Here is a 13781-nt window from a genome sequence, read left to right on the forward strand (position 1 = left end):
AAGATTTTCTAAGCAATATATAAACTGATTTTATTTACAGTTCAAGTGTTTTTTTTCAAACACATTGTTTTGATTACTGTATGCTCCGTGGTGTTGCATCATTAAATTGGTTCAAATATTCTTGTTTTATACAATTTGCCGACGCTTGGTCAACATTTGGGTATTGCTTAGCTACTTATGGTCATTAAATAAAGGAACAACTCTGAACGTTCTACTGCTGGACTAAAACCTCTCTCTTTTGTGGTGCTTTGCAGTTTTTTCTAGAAAGCTGCTCTGATGCGGGTTGATATACGTTTAGCAGAATTTCAGAGAAATTAGACACATGCTGGTTTTCTCTCGATGATTTCCTTCACCTAAGACGAGATGAATTTTAAACACAAATTAAGCACAAATAATGTTAGTGGTGCTTGCCTGGGTTTGAACTCTTAATCATTGGTAAGGATTCACGCGTTTGAAGCACTGGGCTATCTCTGTTCTTGTAATGTTAGCGTGAAGTAATATCCTTTAACATTTATTATTAAACTGACTTTCTAAAGCAAAGAGATTTATTCAAATGGGACCGATACTCGTAGTTCGTAAAGCAGAGTTGGCCCCGTGGTTAGAATACGTGAATCTTAACCGAACACTATGGGTTCAAATCCAGATCACTGAATATTAAGGTGATTTATTTAAGTTTATACATTATCTCGTACTTGATGGTGAACAATACACATATTTAAATATAATATTTAACTATGAAGTATTAAAAAAATTCATGATGAACGGTTCAGTAGATACGACGCGAAACGTAACAAACAATGAAACAAACTTTCCTTATTATTATAATAAGGTTAACATACTCCTGTTCAATATAGAGAGGATTCTCCTAGCCGATTAAGCCCTGACTATGGTATATATAGCTATGGCTATGATCATCCGTGGCCGGTCTCACATAGCAAAATAAGTCCTAATTCCGAAATCCACAGACCATACCGTTTTTTTGTAGGTCGTCTGGCACTCGACCAGAAGTCTCCCGCTCGCTACCCACTTACAATGATGAACAAAACAATTTTCCGGCCATAAATAGCAAATCAAAGCGATTTAAGTGAAACTGTAACAGTTAAAATTTACTATAATCATACTCAGTTATAACTTAAATTATAACGAGACAATTCGACAGCTGCTTTGCATGTGTCAAGAACACGCGTTGCGACGTGTCCGACACTTTTATGTGTACTAAAATAATAAATAGAAATGTACATTGTTTTATACCAGTGTTTGGAAATCGAAACAGAATTGGAAACAAAAATAATAACAACGAAACGAGTAAATACAGATGAAAATTAAATACGGTATTGTTATCAATAAGGGATATATCACGCTGTTGATTTGCGAGCGAGTTCAAAGCGAGGCTCCGAGTGCTCCCCGCGAGCATACATCGTGCGCGTGCCAAATACGCCGAGGGTGTAATGCTCCGTGGTTTAGATGGTGATCAGTTAAGCAATGCTGTTTTCTTCTATCGAATGTCAAATCAATAATGACAGAAAGAGTGAGTAAACACGGTGAGTTCGCCACGTAAGGTACATTAGGTAGCCCTAACAAAGCGCATGCAAAATTTCATGATGATCGCTTAGTAAGAATATTTAAGAGGTGAAATCATAACTAACACTTAACTTTCGCAATTATAATATTATTTGAGATATGTATATATATGTCATATATTCTTTATATATTTGTAATCCATTTATTTCTTCACTTAGTCAAGTTGTTTAGATAAAATAAAGGGGATCCAGAAAGATTTATAGCCGTCAATGTGAATTATCTGTAAAGGCGTGTGTTCACACAGAATCACCGCGCCAAGAATAGAAGTCTCCGGCGGTTTTCTAAACAAAGCAATAGCATTAACATTAGGTTCATCTAGAATGCAATGCTACTCAGATATATTTATTTATATTCGATAGTATATTGTCAGAATATACTGTAAATTTATATTTGTCAACTTAAGCATATAAGTGCAACAATAAATTGCGTAAATATATAGTTTTACTTTGTGCAAACTCGTCCGGGTAGCTAACACCCACTCAACAGATATTCTACCGCCAAACAGCAATACTTAGTAATGTCGTGTTCCGGTTTGAAGTATGAGTGAGCCAGAGTAACTACAGACACAAGGGACATAGCATGTTAGTTTCCAAGGTTCGTGGCTCATGTTAAGGAATTGTTAATATTTCTTATAACCCCAATGTCCTTGGGCGTTAATGACTTCAGACTTGCCGTTAAGGCCAATTGATAAGAATTCCTCGACAGAAAAACCTAATAGCTACCCTACATATAGGCCTGACTCCACTCCATGTATAAAGTGAGCCTGATCTGATATATAGTCGTTCTTCATAAAATGGAGTAGCTTTAAAAAAAATTACAATCACGTGACCTGCATTTTCAGTAACATCGCGATAACGTGTGACGATAAACAAGCCGTTGATTTACGTCCATTGTGTTGAAAGCAATTTACAATATTGCAAGCTCAATTCAGTTTCGCTCAAAACTCCATTTTGATAGATGTTTAATGAACGTCACTCAAACTTCAGTGGAGTGTGGTAGTTTATTAAAGATAAAAATATATAACCAGTAATAACCTGTGAATATCCCACTGCTGGGCTAAGGCCTCCTCTCCTTTTTTTTTAAGACGAAGGTTTTGGAGCTTATTTCACCACGCTGCTCCAATGCGGTGTGGTGGAATACACATGTGGCAGAATTTCAGTAAAATTAGACAATGCATGTGTCCTTTCCTCACGATGTTTTCCTTCACCGTCAAGCACGAGATGAATTATAATCACAAATTAAGCACATGAAAATTCAGTGGTGCTTGCCCGGATTTGAAACCACGATCATCGGTTAAGATTCACGCGTTCTAACCACTGGGCCATCTCGGCAAAAATATATGTATAGAGATTATTGAATTATTTTTTATTCATATACATTTAATTACGATATAGTGTATTTTTATTTAACAGGAAGGCGGATAATTGGGCCGCTCGAAGCTATGTAATATTGTTAATGAACCAATAATTAATATGTGTCTTTTGTATCTGTAATTACACTTACTCAAATCAGAACAAAAAAAAGTATTGATAAATGGTGTATTTTGAATAAGGTATTTACAATTACAAAAATTACTACAAGCATGTAATTATTATTATTAGTAAAATTGTATTTTACAATAAAGTATGAATATAAATAAAAATAATAAAACGATAATTGTTTTGTTGTATTACGTATATTTTATATTGTTTTGTAACAAGCTCAATCCTTTGAGTTGATGTTTTAAATTTCATTTTAGAGATTTGCACACACAAAGAAGCGAAGTTAAATAAAAACTTCGCGAAAACTTAAATCCTTACAAAGTCAGTTCGCTAGTAAATAATAAAGATTGAAGATAGGGACACTGCAAACCGTTGCGGTTATATTTATAACTGCATTCCGGTTGAAACTGTCGCGACTAACACACGCAGGCGACACTTAGATACCTACAAGTATTCTATGCATATAAAACTTATATGTATTTGATAAAACTGATTGTATATTTGAGCGTTCTAATGTCAGAAATCAAATGATAATTAAAATTAACCTGTTGTAATACAGGTTAATACTATTTAGTCGGTTTTACGGAACAAATTTTGAAAGACTTGTATAATAGCGTATGTTACAACTCGGTAGCGATAGATGGCGCTTATTCAATAAGTTACATTCCTGAATCGCGCTGTCTAGATATGCGCTACTGGGTCTATATAATATAGAACAATTATAAAGTGATAAAAACAGTTATAGTTACATGAATAATTGAAGGAAATTCATTAGTTACATTTAAAATATGCGTAAACAGCACTTTATATATAAGTGAGTTGAAGAGTTTGTTTGTTAGTACACTCGTGTCAGAGGAACTAGTATTCCGATTTAAAAAATAAATCAGGTAGACCAAAGTGCTAATGAGGAAGATTATCATAATATGAAAAAGTACCAAATAACCATAAGGTTTTCACCAATATACGAAGTGATTCATAAGGTACGTTTCGGAGTATAATTGAATGTGGTTTCGTGTTAATCGGCTAAAATATAACGTGATTGTTAAATATGTCGAAACAATCATGCCGATTGGAAGCTCTACTGACGTGCGCCGCGTTTACAATAGAGATATATTTATGTCGATGTAAACGATTAATGTAGACCTTTATTCTACCTGTTCGAATTCTTAGCCGGGACGGGTAGCTCATAGACTAACGCCACACTACTACCTTCAAGGAGTGAAAGGAAGTATTGAATAAAGCATATTTTGCTTGCGATATTTTTTTAAGTAAGCTTTTTTTTATAGAATAAGAAGGCGGACGAGCATATGAGCCACCTGATGGTAAGTGGTCACGTTAATCATCGCTTACATCACCAATGCGCCACCAACCTTGGGAACTAAGATGTCATGTCCCTTGTGTCTGTAATTAGCTAAAATATTCGAATCATAATTTATGTTTAATATATTGTGTAACAGAGAATCTAAACAAACCTCTTGTAAATTATTAATCTTGAAACGTAAATCCGGATATTCTAATACAAATAAACGAACTTCCTAAGATAAAAGGAATCAATTGACATCGTTTATCTGGCAATTTGGAAGATTTCCAAGCCGTTGGAATAGCGTTTGTCCAAACCGTTGCCAAAATCCAGTAACCGATATCTAGGATAAGTGAAAAACCGTAATAAATCTCTCAAACATTATTACCGATTACAATACAATAAAAGAGGGTGATATCTTTTTGTATAAACATACCAGTGAAATACGTTGTAATAGTATAGTTGTACTTTCATAGTTTACTAGCAAAATCCGCGTGTTTTCAATGGTATTCAGTTTTTGATAAAAGTCCTTCAAAAGCTGTCATTGCTAGTTCAGAATGCCTGTTTGAATTATCATCATCATCATATAGGCCTCTGCATCTTTGACAGATGATTTAAGCGGCATCGCGAAGGCACTTGCGTTCATGACTGAAAAGACCAATGCGAGAGAGGATCCTTCGGCCGCACTTCCGATAAGTGTATGCGCCCCCAGATGGGCGGGGGTTTGAAGCCCGCTCATGATGCCTAGTGCGTTTTTCTTTTAGTAATTTAAACCAGGCATTGTCATGCTTTGATTGACCTTCGTGAATAAGGCGTCGCCACTTGGCACGGTCCTCTGCCAGTTCCTCCCATCGATTGCTAGGGATGTTAAACGCAACCAAATCACGCTTAGCGCAATCTTTGTAACGGAGCATAGGCCGCCTAAAAGACCTTTTTGCATCCACCAGCTCTCCCAGTAGTATTTGCCTTGGAAGACGAGTCTGCTCCATTCGATGCACGTGTCCAAGCCACCGTACCCGTTTTTTTTTTTAGAATGGCCATGATGCTAGGCAGCTGTGCCTCGCCTAGAACAGACTCGTTTGTCACGCGATCCTGCCATGTGATGCTCAGAATGTTCCGAAGACAGCGCAAGTGTTTAGTCGGCGTTCTTGTTTTGCGTACGTTGTCCACGTTTCTGCTCCATACAAGAGTGTGCTTAGGACAAATGATTGGTAAACAAGCATTTTCGTTTTTACCGTAAGGTGTCTGTTATCCCAAGCCCTTGTACAGAGCCTCCCGAAAGTAGAGGCTGCTTTGCCGATGCGAAAGTCGATCTCTGCATCAAGCGAGAGATTGCTCGACAAATGCGACCCAAGGTAGCAAAATTTGTTAACCACCTATAAAGGTGCGCCGTTAAGCAAGATGACTGGTTGCTCTAAACATCCTTGCGCTAAAATAAAGGTCTTCTTGCAGTTTATGGACATTGAAAAGAGGTCGCAGGCTCTAGCAAATTTGTCCATTAGACTCTGGAGTTGAGCTTGGTTATGAGCAATGAAGGCAGCGTCGTTAGCGAAAAGGAGACTATCTACAAATAGGTCCTCCCTGTGGCGTTTGGACTTGAGCATTGAGATGTTGTACAGCCTACCATCGGTTCGCGTGTGTAAGTGGACGACTTGCTGTTCATCTCCAAAAGCAACCTTCAGAAGCACCGAGAAGAATATTCCGAACAAGGTGGGGGCCAGTGCACAACCTTGATAAACACCACGGCGTACTTCGAATGGCGTGGATGTTGCCATTGCGCAGGACGGTGACTTCCATATCTTCGTGGAACGATTGCACTATCCTTAGGAGTATTGGCATCCAATTCTGACAAGAATCGAGTACAACCCCTCTCTGCTCACGGAGTAAAAAGCCTTGTTTAGGTCTACAAATGCAATGACTAGGGGGGTATGTTGCTCCCTACACTTTTCTTGAAGCTGTCTGAGTGAAAATATCATGTCGACAGTTGACCGTCGGAACCTAAAACCACATTGTGCCTCAGAGTATACGCGGTCGGCGAGCCTTTGTAGTTTGCCTAAAATGACCCTGGCAAAGGCTTTACCGACGATGCTAAGAAGAGATATTCCGCGGTAACAGTTGCAGTCGCCACGATCGCCTTTGCCTTTATAAAGAGTGACGATGTTAGCATCTCGCATATTCCGAGGGGTTTTCTTGGGGAGAGGAGAGTTTTCTTCCCAGCACTTAGCCAGGTGGTTATAAAGGATGGGCAAGAGACACTCAAGCTTGACGACTTCGGTGACAACATCGTCTTTTCCGGGGCTCTTTCCGCATTTGAGCTTCTTGAAGGCCAGATAAAGTTCCTCTACTGTGGGTGCAACGTCTAGCTCGTGCCAAGTTACCAGATTCGGGACAAGCTCCACTGCTTCTGGCTGAATATCCACTGGGCACGAGTAGAGCCCCTTGTAGTATTCTACCCATCTTGCCATCTGACGGGTGCTGTCTGTTATAACAGAACCGTCAGTTTCCTTGCGAGATGCCGTCCTATTTGGAGTAGGTCCAAGAGCTCTTTTGATGCCCGTGTACACCCCGCCAATATCCCCCGCGTTTGCGCACGCTTGGATGCTTTGGCAAAGCTCTGTCCAATACGCATTTACAAAGAAACGCGTGCTACGCTGGAGTGACGCTTTTGCCTTCGTGAGATCTTCACGCGTCGCATCGCAAGGGTTAAGGCGAAAATTTAAAGCGGCTCGGCGTTTTGAGTCAATCAAGGGAAGTAAGTGCTCCTCGTTTTCTTGAAACCAGTCGTAAGATTTTGCTTTTTGATAGCCAAAAACCTTGCCTGCAGTGTCAGTGAGAAGAGACTTGACTTTTTCCCATTCGACTCGCGCTGATGCCGAACAAGTTGCAACTTCTTCGCGGACGAGTTCCCCAAATGACTCCACTACTTCCATGTCACGAGTCTTGAAAGGATTTATCTTTTTTCGACCGAGTGGCTTGGAAGAATGGACTATCCTAGGGACAAGTCGGACTTTAGTAGCAACGAGGCTGTGATCGGTTTCGCACTCGGCACTGCGAAACGCCCGCGTGCGGAGCGTTTCCCATAGATCCCTCCTTCTTGTAAGAGCAAGGTCTTATTGGTGCCAGTGTTTAGATCGAGGGTGCATCCACGAGACTTTCCGCATTATTTTGCCTTTAAAAAAGGTGTTGGTAACACTCAGCTGGTGTCTTGAGCAAAACTTCAACAATCGTTGTCCGTTGTCGTTAAGCTTGCCTATGCCGTGTGCACCGAGGCATTCAGGCCAGGCTGATGTGCTCTGACCGACGTGGGCATTAAAGTCACCCAAAATGTGCAGTCTGTCAGTTGGATTCACCCTGCGTACTGTCTTATCGAGCTGGCCGTAGAATTGATCCTTGGTCTCGGGTTTTGAACTAAGCGTCGGTGCGTAAGCGGAAATTAGCGTGACAAAGCCGCTTTTTGTATTTAGACGCAAGACCATAATCCGCTCGGAAACGCCTACAGGTGTCTCTATGGCGTTGATGAGATGGTTTCGAATCGCGAAACCTACACCATGCTCTCGTGTTTCCAAGGAACTCTTACCCTTCCAGTAAAAACTGTAGTTAGCTTCACGCAAAGACCCTTCATCTTTAGTTCTGGTCTCTTGTAAGGCTACAACATCGATATTGAGCCTTTTAAGCTCCACGTCGATACTGTAAGATTTGCGCTGTTCTTGGGCGCAATCGGAGCTTCCGTAGGTGTTCGGGAAGCCTGTCCTCATCGTTCGGACATTCCATGTCACAAAGCGCATGTAAGCAGCGTTGGTGTGGGTTTTGGGATTTTTGTTCCTTTGAGCAGGTGGTTAATGTCACAGTGTCAACGTCTAGCTGTAAGGCTTGTGTTCCGTTCACCCAGGCGGAACAAGTTAACGCTGAGGCGGATCAGTACCTTATTGATCAGGGGCTGCCCGACTTAAAGCAGGCGGTAGCTGATCAATGGATCTACGATGGATCCTCCTACCGTCAAGAGTGGCCCCTGGCGTCCGCACTTACGCCTATTCGTGCTGACTTATAACCGGTGATTGCCACTCTCCGTGTTGTTTTTCACCTACAAGACAGGTGAGCGAAGTGTCCTCTCCGTGGATGCTGCTACGCCTGGGCCAGGTGACTTTATGGCCACACGGGCTTGCCCAGTACCCATGCCACCCTCTCCTCCTCCCGAGCAGGATCCACAGGAATGACGAGTCAATACGTGTGGTGCTGGTTTGGCCGCAGGTGACTGGCTTACGCCTAAACGGAGGCACCGCTCCGGGTTTAATATTAGTTTTTATATACTTCTTTTTTAGAGACTCGGTGTTGACGTCTCTGCCGTTGGGACGTGGGACGTGGGAGCAAGGGCGTGATGCTGGGATAATTTTGGGACACAGCGTATCAAGGAGAGGGGTGAGGATACTGTGATCACGGAAGATACAAGAATGTGACACTAGTAGCTAGAGCAGTCCGGGGTCGCGTACCCGTAGTGATTCCAACTGGACATGAATTGAATTATACATATATAATTACAGACACAATGGACATAAAATCTTATTTCCCAAGGTTGGTGGCGCATTGGCTATGTAAACGATGGTTGACATTTCTTAGAATGCCAATGTCTAAGGGCGTTGGTGACCACTTCCATCAGGTGATATGCTCATATGCTCGTCCACTATATAAACACTTCAATTTTGATTATTTATTGGTAGATTAATGGTAAGTGGTCACCAACGTCCGTAGAGATTGGCGCTGTAAGAAATATTAAACATCTTTTGATAGCCAATGTAACAACAACTTTGGGATCAAAGTTGTTGGGCCACTCACAATTCAAATGAGAACACCAACATAAAATTATTGCTATTTGGCGCTAGAACAATTGGTGGAACAATTGGAGGTACAAACAGGCCCTGCATGTGGCAACCGATAAACGATGTACATTTATTGGTAAATTGTTTTATAAACACTAACGGCCTTACTTATAGGAGCCGATTGGAGTGGTGTGTAGATACTTGCCTTTCACGCCGAAGGTTGTGGGTTTGATTCCTACCCAGGACAGACAGTGTGCATGAACATAAGTCTGGGTGTTATTATCTATAGATGTATGTATTTACAAAAGAAAAATAATACATGTAGTATATCAGTTTGGTTTCCATAGTACAAGCTCTGATTAATCTGGGATCAGATGGCCGTGTGTGTATAATGTTCCAGGATATTGTTATTATATTGTTATAAAAATGTTTAGCGGGTAATTAGTTAATGCTGTCTTCTTCTTTCGAATATCAAATTAATGAGAGCGGAAAGAGATCAATCAGTTTTTAACTAAACAGCCGCCAAGCAACGTTTATAAGTAACAAAATTCTATCACATTTAAAATTTTATGTTCTAATCTCAAACGTCACCGAATTCAAAATTACCACACAATATAATTTATCAACAAGCGGAAGATATATGACGTCATCATAAATCATGATATATTTGTTTATAAATTGTTTTTTTTTTTATATTAGACTATTATTAATTACGTCATATCGTTTTTTTTTAAATTGGATAAGATAAAAAGGCCGTTGTGTCATTTGAAAAAGTAATGTACTTATACCGTAGACATATTATTTTAGTTTATTTATATTTCATTATGAATAACATTGTTATAATACAGTAACTAATGACAATATAATTATTATTTCACTTTGTGGTACGGCTCTGTGCTAGCTCGTCTTGGTAGGGCTGGGTAGCCTCTATGTGTAAGGAAAAAGTTACGAGTTTATTCCAACAGGCAACTACAATGTGGGTTGGTGGATACACATGTGGAATTTCCGTGAAATTAGACACACATGTAAGTCTCCTCATGATGTTTTCCTTCACCTAACACGAGAATTTGTAAACACCAATTAAGCTCATGAAAATTTAATGGTACTTGGCTGGTTTTGAACCCGCTACGATCGTTTAAGATTCACGTGTCCTAACCACTAGACCATGTTAAGCAGAAGTCATTAAAATAATCATAAATTAATCATGCATACATTGAAGCGTTTTTTATATCCAATTTATGATGTTGCGTCGAAAATCGTTTCACGGCTCCATAATGCCAATGGTATTCGTAACGAGATGCAGTTTCCAATCGAGCGCAGATCAACAACCGTTCGTGTTCTTAAACCGTTCAAGTGTAAACGGAAATATTTACTGCGCATGATAACGATGCATGCGGTGCGCGGATTTTACAGCCTGTTAATTTCCCACTACTGGGCTTCAGTTCCCTTTTTGTGGGAGGTTTAGAGCTTATTCCATCGCACTGTTTCAATGGTTTGTGAATAGATTAATTATAAATACTTGAAAATTTGTTGATGCTTGCCTGGGTTTCAATCCACAATGTGCGGTAAAGACTCACGTGTGCTTACCGCTGATCAACCTTGGCTCATTTTATATAAAACCAACTACCGGTCCCGGCTTCGCACGGGTAGAATAAAGCTCTGTATAAAATGTTGTTATCGTAATACATATAACTCCATTGGTTTACGCGACGAATTACAGTTTACCAGTTAAGCCACTCGGCATGAATTTTTTCGACTTCTTCAATAATCATCGTTATATATCAACCAATTTACACAAAACCCCAATAATATACACCTAAACCTTCTCGTGAATCCGTTTAGCAGTTTTTAAGTTTAACGCGTTTACAGACAGATAAACGCGACGGGGGACTTGCTTTTATGTATAGTTATAAATTTAGTGTTGTTTTTTAGTTTTATAGAATTATTCTATCGTTAAGATTCACGCGTTCTTACCACTGGGCCATCTCGGCCATCGGGCTGATCGTGGATTCAAGCCCGGGCAAGCACTACTGAAGTTTTTCATGTGCTTAATTTGTGTTTATAATTCATCTCCTGCTTTTCGGTGAAGAAAAATATCGTGAGAAAACCATGCAGGTTTCCTCACGAAACGTGTCTCACGTGTCTAATTTGACTCAAATTCTGCCACATGTGTATTCCACCAACGCGCATTGGAGCAGCGTGGTGGAAGAAGCTTCAAACCTTCTCCTCAAAAAGCGAGAGGAGGCCTTAGCCCAGCAGTGGGACATTCTCAGGCTGTTACCATCTATTCTATTGTTGTTAATTGTTTCAATGGCAAATAATGAAAGTGTTTCTGATCAACGTATATAAGTGATTTTTGCATAGAGTTTATGAACTGGAAAGTTTCATAGTTTTTCTGGGTTATTGTGCTGGCTTGATTCATTCATCAATTATTATACCGCAAAACATTAATACTTTGTATTGCTGTTTCAATGAATAAGTAAGTCGGTGTAATGTTAGTTACGATTAGGTAACATGGTGATTTAAATATCTTCCAGATTTAATTTGAAAATAAATAATAATAATTTTACATTTTAAAATTTTGACGTAGACTAAGCCGTATCTAAAAACTAGTATTGACTATATTAAGCCATATAAGATAATTGATCTGCATTCGAGGGATATTCCCTTTATTTATTTTAATTTGTAATACAAATATGTATCTAAAGATATAAAAGTGAGATATTTGTTTTAATAAACAAAAACGAAGTAAATAAGAATTAAGCTTCTCTTGCCTCTCTAGAAGTAAGTTTGGTTTGGAATCTTAACCGATGATCGTGGGTTCAAACCCGAGCGAGCATCGCTGAATTTTCATGTGCTTAATTTGTGATTATAATTCATCTCGTGCTTGACGGTGAAAGATGACTGACTGATGGTGACGGTGACTTAATCGTGAGGAATCCTTCATGTGAAACCCGCATTGGAGCAACGTGGTGGAATAAGCTCCAAACCTTCTCCTCAAAAAGGGAGAGGAGGCCTTAGCCTAGCAGTGAGACATTAACAAACTTTTACTATATGACTACGCAAGAGAACAATAAAATTGTTATAAACATAAAAAAAAATCATTCTGGAAAGTTACAGACGACCGAATTTCAACTGATTGACATTTGAACTGTGAAGCTCATCTTAATTAGTTATCCTAATTACAGATGAATCACACAGAACATATCTATGAGATAACAATTAACATGGTTAAAATTAAATTGCATTTTACAAATTAGATAAAATAGAAAAATAAATTAAAGATATTATTTTTATAGTATTGGTAGGCGGACGAGCATATGGGCCACTTGATGTTAAGTGGTCACCAACGCCCATACGCATTTTAAGAAATGTTAACCATCGCTTACATCGTCAATGCACTACCAACCTTGGGAACTAAGATTTTATGTCCCTTGTGCCTGTAATTACACTGGCTCACTCACCCTTCCAACCAGAACACAACAATAACAAATACTGCTGTTTTGCGGTAGAATATCTGATGAGTGGGTGGTTACAGTATAATATCTGATGATTGAGTGATACCTATCCAGACGAGCCTGTACAAAGCACTACCATTATAAATAATATACAGATTATAAAAAAATTAGGCTCTGCCGACAGGTATTAGAACACGTGCATTTTAAATTTTTAACTGAAGGTTGCGACTTTAGGCCCGCGTCGCTGTATTTTCGTTAAACTTGTATTTATAATGCATATCGTGCTTTGCGGTGAAGGAAAATATCATGAAAATTTTTCATATCGGTATAAACTTCTAACCTTCTCAAAAGAGGAAATCTTAGCCCAGCCGTGGGATGATTACAAGCTTCTTTAAGACTTGAATAAATAATTATTATTAAATAGTATCCTGTGACAGTGTATCCATATTATTGAACTGATAGACTTAGAAAGATACATATATACTGATATTATAATAAAAGTAACTGTCTATCTGTTACTTCATTACTACTAAACCACTGAACCGAACGTAATGAAATTTGACAGTAAGGCAGCCTGGCACCTGGATAGGTATATAAATCACAGGGTTACGGGTAAGTTTCAATAAGGAACAGTTGCTATAAAATAGATATATCATGAAGGATCTTGGAAACATTCCACTGACTTATGAGCGTCCTAATTAAAAAAAAAACAAATTGGTACAAAATCTCTCACCTTACAACCGCACCATCTTCACATAATTAAAAACTACATGACTTCATATTTCATTACGATACAGTTCTAACAGTATATATAATATATAGTAATAGCACTTTTTTCGTTCGTATTATTCGTTTTTACATAAACAGACGACCAGTCGTTTCGAACGCTGGCTGACGACTGCGGGCTATGAGATGCGGGTGTTATATTCATTCATATTTCAACACTCAGCTGAATTTATAATACGCGAACTATTTTCATGTATGTACATATTTTGCGCGGGTATTCCTGTTAGAGAACCGTAGAAAACGATAGAGGTTTGGTGTTTTTTTTTATTTAATATTATTATTAAATAAAAATTATATAAGCGTATTGTAACCGTTAAGTCAACAATTGATATTTAGTCAATAAATATGAATAAATTGACCT

General features: G+C 38.9%; 1 protein-coding gene across 3 annotated transcripts in view; it reads right to left on the minus strand.

The window, feature by feature from the left end:
• The window catches only part of LOC126776471 (uncharacterized), a 63712-nt gene that overhangs the window by 12541 nt on the left and 37390 nt on the right, over nucleotides 1-13781 (minus strand). Inside the window, exon 1 of one of the 3 annotated variants that reach the window (XM_050499004.1) lies at nucleotides 13368-13517. The exons of the other annotated variants lie outside the window; for them this stretch is intronic. The gene's annotated coding sequence lies outside the window, so the exon portion shown is untranslated. Of the gene's footprint in view, nucleotides 1-13367; nucleotides 13518-13781 lie in introns of those variants that run through there. 3 annotated transcript variants of the gene reach the window in all.

This window comes from Nymphalis io, chromosome 20 (genome assembly GCF_905147045.1).
Source record: "Nymphalis io chromosome 20, ilAglIoxx1.1, whole genome shotgun sequence".
In the NCBI taxonomy this organism is placed as follows: Eukaryota; Metazoa; Arthropoda; class Insecta; order Lepidoptera; family Nymphalidae; genus Nymphalis; species Nymphalis io.